This window comes from Thermobia domestica, chromosome 14 (genome assembly GCF_964235325.1).
Source record: "Thermobia domestica chromosome 14, izTheDome1.hap1.1, whole genome shotgun sequence".
NCBI classification, from domain to species: domain Eukaryota; kingdom Metazoa; phylum Arthropoda; class Insecta; order Zygentoma; family Lepismatidae; genus Thermobia; species Thermobia domestica.
This window is the reverse complement of record NC_137467.1, coordinates 141,335,376-141,343,077: the sequence shown is the minus strand read 5'-3', so window position 1 is coordinate 141,343,077 and position 7,702 is coordinate 141,335,376.

Below are 7,702 nucleotides of genomic sequence, written 5' to 3'. Positions count from 1 at the left end.
TTGTATTCTCTCCCTTTTTCATTTTAGACATTCCTCTTCTAGTTTTCTTTTCTTTTCATTCTTTACCATCTGATAATTTCTCCATGCTTGGGAGGATATTGCACTTTGAACTTTTTCTCTGGGCACATGTTTGGTAGTTTTGTTTTTGATTGGAGCTAGCCAGAAAAGATGCTAATCAAATCCAGATGATATGGAAGTATTTTACGAAGGTTTTCTTTGAATTTCTTCTGAGATCATATGGAGTTATTTCTGGCTCTACTGACTGTAGAAACAGAAGCAGACCTTTCACCTTGCGTCGCTTCAGTACAAGATGCCATAACGGATATGTTGTTTTCCTGGTTTGAGTCAGACGTAACGTCTATTTCTGATATCGAAGATATATTTGTAGGCTCTAGACGGCCAATTGCTAAAATTTGGTATGTTCCAGGGCTAAGATATCGAGCATTTCACTAGCAAGTATCTACTGATAGCAGATCGATTCTCTTCGGACAGAACAATAGCCTTATATGTGTTCATTAGTGTAGAATAAGAAGACTCTTTGGATAGAGTATCCTCAACGCTCCTGATTGCAAAAACATCTGACACTGAGTCTATTCCAGTAGATGTCTTTGGACTGGTTGAAAGAAACGCTAAATCACGCGTTCTTAAACTGTTAGACATATTTTCCTCACGCTCATAGTGAGTTAGAATGTAAATATTTATGATTATTCTGTATTGTTTCGGCAATCAGGCAACTCTAAGAACAGAGCAGATAAGAACAGATAATAATAATAATAATAATAATAATAATAATAATAATAATAATAATAATAATAATAATAATAATAATAATAATAATAATAATAATAATAATAATAGTTGAAGAGCAATTGCAGCCTTGGAATTAAAAACGTGCAGAAACGCGATATTGTGCGGAGTAATTTAAAAAAATAAATCAATTAGATATGGATAACCCTTACTTCCTCATAGCTACCTTAGATTAAAAGACTAAGCTATGATCAGGGTCAAGGGCGTCGATCCTGCTAGGGCCGGGGGGCCCGGGCCCCCAAAGCTTATGTAGGGCGTATGCTTAGGGTAAAATAAATACTCATTGCCTGTCCTTTTTAAATTTTAGAGAAATAATTCAGACCAGCCATAAATCCTTAACCTTTTTTTCCTCAGTTCTCGAAAAATACAAGAATTGAAATGGTTACAATACCAGACTAATATTAAAGTACGGGACAAAAATAAACGACCAACATCGTCATAAGTTTTAATGGCATTTTTGATCGTTTAATTTTGTCCCGTACTTTATAACTGTATTATACTCGTATGATGCAATTAGTGACATCATAACAGTTACTTTTTCATTAAATCGTTAGAAAAGTCTTCTACGTATTAGTTAAGTGTCTTAGTTGTATGTCATGTGTCATTTAAATTGAATGAATGATAAGTGGATGACTACTGGAGTATATGTATCCAGTAGTCGTCCGTTGAAAGTAATGGGGGGCTGACCATTGGAAATTGAAGTGAAGAGTCATTTCCAGTAGTCAGCCCCTAATGGCTGACTACCGGAAAACGTTATCAAAAATGCAACTTGTAGTCAGCCGCCCTTAAATTTTATTTCTACGCAATATCTTGTTTTGTATCATAAACCACGAATTTTTGATAAGCTACGATACATTCATGCATAGAAAAAGCAATAACTCATGCTATTTTACAATAATATAATTTTAACTTAACTTTGAAGTAAAGCTTCTTATTTTTTTATTAACAAAATGCGCACTTTGCTCACTTGCATCAGCAGACCTCAAATGATAATTTTTCTTTTCTGCCACGAGGAGTCACACCAGGCCAGAACAAATGAGGTTGAATACTGGAGCTCTGATTTAAGTTGTAGTTGATTATTTGTTTGATAACAAGCTACTGTATGTTTATTTAATATGCTTTTTACTGAAAAATGGCTGACTACTGGAGACGGCTGACTTTAGGCACACTTACCCTCCTAACTAACTAACTAATTCTATGGCCTATGGAACCCGGAGGTTCAATGCCGCATTCACAAAATCTCTCCACTGACTTCTATCCTTAGCTAACTGGATCCAGTTTCTACTTTGTATTCCTATTTCTGCGAGATCCACCTTAATATTGTCCTCCCATCTGCGCCTAGGTCTTCCTAATTATAAGCTCAAGTAATATGTAACATAACAATAACAATAACAATAATAATATCTTAGTATCAAACTTTAAGCGATTTTTATATGATGCATATATTCATGAAAATAGTCACTACTTGTTATGTACTCATTTGGTGTTCCCCTAGGGTTACTAGGAATTGAAATCAGGATCTCTGACTGTGCAGTCCAGTATGCTAACTGTATGACCACAGAGCACGGATCTGACAAAAAACATTTTCATAACGTTTTGCTACCCCTCCTTTTCCCGTATCGATTAAAGTGCCATCCGTGAAGGAATTGTTTTCAATTCTGGGTGAAATCAGTCACTTTTTTCTGGAGAATCGAAATGTCCAATAAGAAATGGGGGTCCCACTTTAAAATTTTAAAGTTACCTCTACCGCCAAAGGGAATGGGGATAGCGGATTTTGTTTGGTATAATTGAACTATACATATAAAGCAGAAACATATATTCTCATTTTGGGCGTGTGTTTTCAATTTGATATTAACTTAGAAATCTTTGAACTTTGGTAGTGCTAGCATTTCCATAGTGTCATCTTCGTATACAAACAGATGATGAATAAAAGTGACAGAGGTTTGAAAGCTGACAGTTTATCTGATTTTGTTTTTATAACCAATTCAAATGTTAAAAATGTAACGTTGTATTTAGAAAAAATAAAATATCCTTATATTGAAAGAAAACCGGACTGGGAACCGAACCGTCAATCATTACTGTAATTTCAAGCGCCTCGCTAAACCCACTTATTTTCTTCTTAATTTACGTCGCGAAAGGCGGCCCCGAAGTTCACTTACCAAAGTCTACTTTCCCCTTATCAGTACTTTCTGTATATTTCCTACTCGGTTATACACGTTTTACAGTAACCTTGAATGATAGGGACACAAACACAGACACGTCGAGAACATTTAAAATTCCAAAAGTTCTCCCACCGGGAATCAAACCCGGTACCCTGTACACCACAGACACACATGCTAGCCACTAGACCACTCAGCCAAGTTATAAAGCCGGGTGTTTTAATAATTCTACTGGAAATGCACGAGATATGCACTTGTAATACATTGAGTGATTTATTCAAGAGAGGCAAAGCACTTTACTTTGAATTCATTTCTTGGTTTCGTTTCTACTGTGTTTATTCTTTGTATTTTTCGTACACTACTTGAAAAAGCAAATACATTTTTCGCTACGGTGTCCAGAAATACTATTTTAACTGATCATAAAACAGAAATCTTTCGGTGAAATAATATGGGGTAATCTGTGCTATTCTAGTTTCATACCGAGTTCCTTCGTAGCTAAGCGGTTAGCATACGCACCTTTGACGTAAGAGACCCGGTTCGATTCCCAGTGTGAGCTCATGTGGTTCGGATTTCACGCTAATCAGTAGGTAAACGTCTCATATAACCTCGATGCTGAAAGGGATGTTAAAATCAACTCAGCATTATTTTATACCATCATATGAAGCAAAAGGTAGACGATACTATCCTGTTAAAAGCATGCATTTATTTCTTTGGCACATATTACAAAACATCGGACTATTTGCGACACTTCAAGAAAAATATGCTTTATGAATATTAAGTCGTTTCAAGCGTTCAAATCGCTTTGTAAAAATCCAGATTATGAATTGCAATAACTTTTTACGTTGTAATTAAAATTACAGCATATATTGTTTTCTATCTGTCTCACACACTTTCTCTCTCTCTCTTTCTTTCTCTATATATACACACCTGTATATTACAATAGGTATCAGAACATGAATAATTTTCATTTTGGACGTGTGATTTAAGGTTGGTATTCAAATCAGAAAGTTGTTCCCATTATAACAATGTTAACGTTCCTCATTTTAGCGTCTTCGTATATAAATGATGACAGGGCGGACAAATGTAACAGGCTTTGAAACGTGATAGTTCATCTGATTTTTTTTTTCAAGCACTTCAAAGCAGAACTTTATATTTAAAGAAATGTTTCCATATGTTGAAAAAAATCAAAACTGCCGGGAGGCAGATTCGAACTGCCGCCCTTCGATGCTAGACTTTTAGGAACACTACTAAACACGCTTGACCACCGAGACAATTCATGAAAGAATATGCTGTAATAATGCTCATATATCGCTCCAAGCGCACGTTCACACCTGAAGTTTTAAATAGTCATTTTCTCCCTATATCAGTAATTTCAACTGAAGATATTGACTGATTTTGCATATTGGAACTGTGCATGAAGTGTGAATTGCATATTAAACGCAGAAATACGTAGTTGACTCTTCAGTTCATGTTTCTGTTCAATAGCTTCACATGTTAGTGAGTGTTACCTGTGTCATTTTCCCTCTTTTTTCCCACGGGATATTCTTCGTGTAATTATTTGACACACTAAGGTTTCATAAGATTAAAGGTTTTTTGCTTATAATTTTCTTATTTTGCTTTATTTTTTCTCTAAAATAATAAATAATTATGCATTATTACACTGCTTTGTTAAGGAAAGCACAAAGAAGCGATAATATAGTCAGAAAAGCGAGTTATTAATGAAAATGTGGAAGTTACAGTATATGCGAACTTTTTTTTGCGGATGAGGATACAGTTGGCCAACCAACTAATAGATGACAGTTGGCTAATCACAGTTGGCCAATGATCATTATTCTACAATCTACCAACTATGGTGTGGTTGGGCCAATGTAATGCCTACGAAACACCAACGTGAAAAAAAAGGCCAACGATCATTATCCTACAACCTGCCAACGATATAAGTTGACCCAACGAAGTACCTACGAAATGCCAACGTGAAAATCACGGTTGGCCAACCGTTATTATACTACAATGGTACAACGATGGTTCAACAGTTTGCAAAACAAAGCGCTAACAATATCCCAATGCGCAAGGCAAGGTTGGCCAACAATCATGACACTACAATGGGCCAACGATCATTAATTGCCCCTCATACTCAACCACCCCCTCTCCTCTCGCTCTTTTGCCATGCATTTCAGGCGCTTCTGTAATGCTGTGCAGTACTCTTTTAGTTGTGCTTCATATTTTGAGTGTCCCCGGTGGATATATTACTGGTTATACGCTCGTCGCCTTGTAATCAAGAGGTCCCGGGTTCGATTCCCAGTGGGGACACAAATGGTTTGGATTCCAAATAAAACTGCAGAAGGTCCCTTCCATCATCCCATGCAAGACAATGGCAAAGCACCATGGGTTCACCTTGCTCAGAGACCTTCGGACGGAATACCCATCATGTTTGTGATCTGCGGTGTAGTTAATTAATTTCATTTCAGTAAAACGGCTATATAATTACATCTACCTCGACAGAAGAAGTGTTTCCTTGAGTATATGTGTTGCTGAAATTAAATTAATAAGCTATAGGGGAGGGGGAACATTGGTACGATTTTTACTTACCCGAGATTTTAGAATATATCGTCAGTTAGAGAAACATTATTTTTTTCCTACTTAAACTGTGAATTTTTAGCTACATTTAAAATGTACAATATTGTTTCTGCTAATGTCTTACCTGGAGTAAATTACATTTTATGAAAGGTCTGCAATCTGTACCAATCTTCTCTATGTAGGGACGGATTGGTACTGGCTTGGGGCAGATTGGTACGAGCAAAGTGAAATATCACATAGACTTTTTGATAATACAGATAACGTAGTTTTTTTGCTTTATTTTTCCATGAAATATTTTGAGATATAATATTCTATTAAACTTCCAAAAACTCAAGTATTTTAACAATAGATTTAAGGACCTACAGCAGCAAAAATGGAAAATAAAAACATGTTTCATAGAAAGAATGTGAAGATTTGTAAGAATCTTTAGCAATTCAACAGATCTAGTTCAACCTGTTACAAAAAAATTAAAAATAAAATCAAAAGCCCAATGCTTGCTTGTGAAAAACGTACTATAAATGTGAAGTTCTGTTTCTATAAGGAAAAATAGAACTAAATAATCCAAGAGCTACCTACAGTTTACAAAATTTTGAATTTTTTCATACCTCAACTACTAACTGGAAAAAGCACTATAATTTTGATTCGAGAATCCCCTTGTCTCCAAAGGAGGCGGAGCTTTGTTATTATAAAGGTATCCAAGAAAAGTCTGTCGCTTTTTCACCCACAACCTTCGAAGATCGATATGTCACCTCCCTAACAGCACAAGATGTGCTAGGCATGTGGCATTTTGGTGTCCCAGCTACGTTTTAGGTACCCGAAATTGGTACATACAGGCACGTAGCCAAGGGGTGGGTCCGGGGGGTCCGGACCCCCCCTTCTGAACCAGAAATGTAAAACATTAAGGAAGGATGAAACAATATGAAACGAGAAAAAGAAGAATCAGCGTTAAAAATATAAAACTACAGCAAGCGTTTCGTTACTCTTTCTTATGAGAAGCTTTCTGTGGAAGAAGCAGGGGGGAGTAAAGTTAAAAATTGATATTATTGTAACGGAGCATTCCGAATTCCATGTATTTCCATGTTAATCCTTTGGACTACAAATGACAATCGAGAAACCGGTTCGATCAGATAGACTCTCAGAAGAACTTAAGAAAATCTGAAGATGATTCTTTTTCAGTACTTCTTATATTCTTTTACTCGAGATTCTTAATATTTCGTTATTAAAATACTTACTCCTCATTTTATTGTCCTTAAAACATATCCTCATTTTATTGTCCTAATAAACCAATATGGGTATGTCGCCAGCAAAATAGTTTAGATTGATCGAGCCCCTGGTGTGTAACCAGAGTATTTCATGTCATGCCCCATATTACGAAATCTTGGCTAAAAGAACCAATATATGTTTACAGTAAAATAGTTTAGAATGATCGAACCCCTGGTGTGATAACCGCAGTATTTCGTCACGGACCCCCCTATTACGAAATCCTGGCTACGTGCCTGGTACATATGATAATCATGTGCTAAGTATGTAATTCAGGTACCAACAGTTTTAGGTACTTGTTACGCCTAATTGATATTTGCAACTATGTACCACAAATATAGCATTTATATACCTGACTCAGTTTCGCACTCTAACAGTCATTTGTTTTTATGTCGTCACTTGGGACATATATCTGTCATGTTCTAGGTATGTCCTTCAAGTGCATACTGTTTCAGATACTCCTAAATTTGTTGCTTTTTTTTCTAAAAGACTGTGTACTAGAAGCAACAAACGCATCAACTTTATTAGATGGCAACTGTCGCCGATCATTTGAAAGTGAATATGGAAGAACCATGAAATAAAGTAAATAGACACACGTCATTTTGTTATAAAATTACATGGCGAGCAGATTTTATCTGGTCCCAAATGGTTATCGTCGAATATACGCGGTTAAAGGAGCACTCTGATCAGCCAAATTATAAAGACCTCAATAATTTATCCCTCTACAAGCGACATTGTCTTCATCGCCTGCGTGGCCAAGTTGCCGGTGGCAATAGCCGAGTGGTCTCGGGCGTTCGGATTCGGGTCATGAGGCGCAATCTACTGGGGGTTCGAATCCCCCTGAAGAGCAAGGTCGGAATTTTAACTGTCCTGGATCTTTCTGTGTTTGTGTCCCTGTC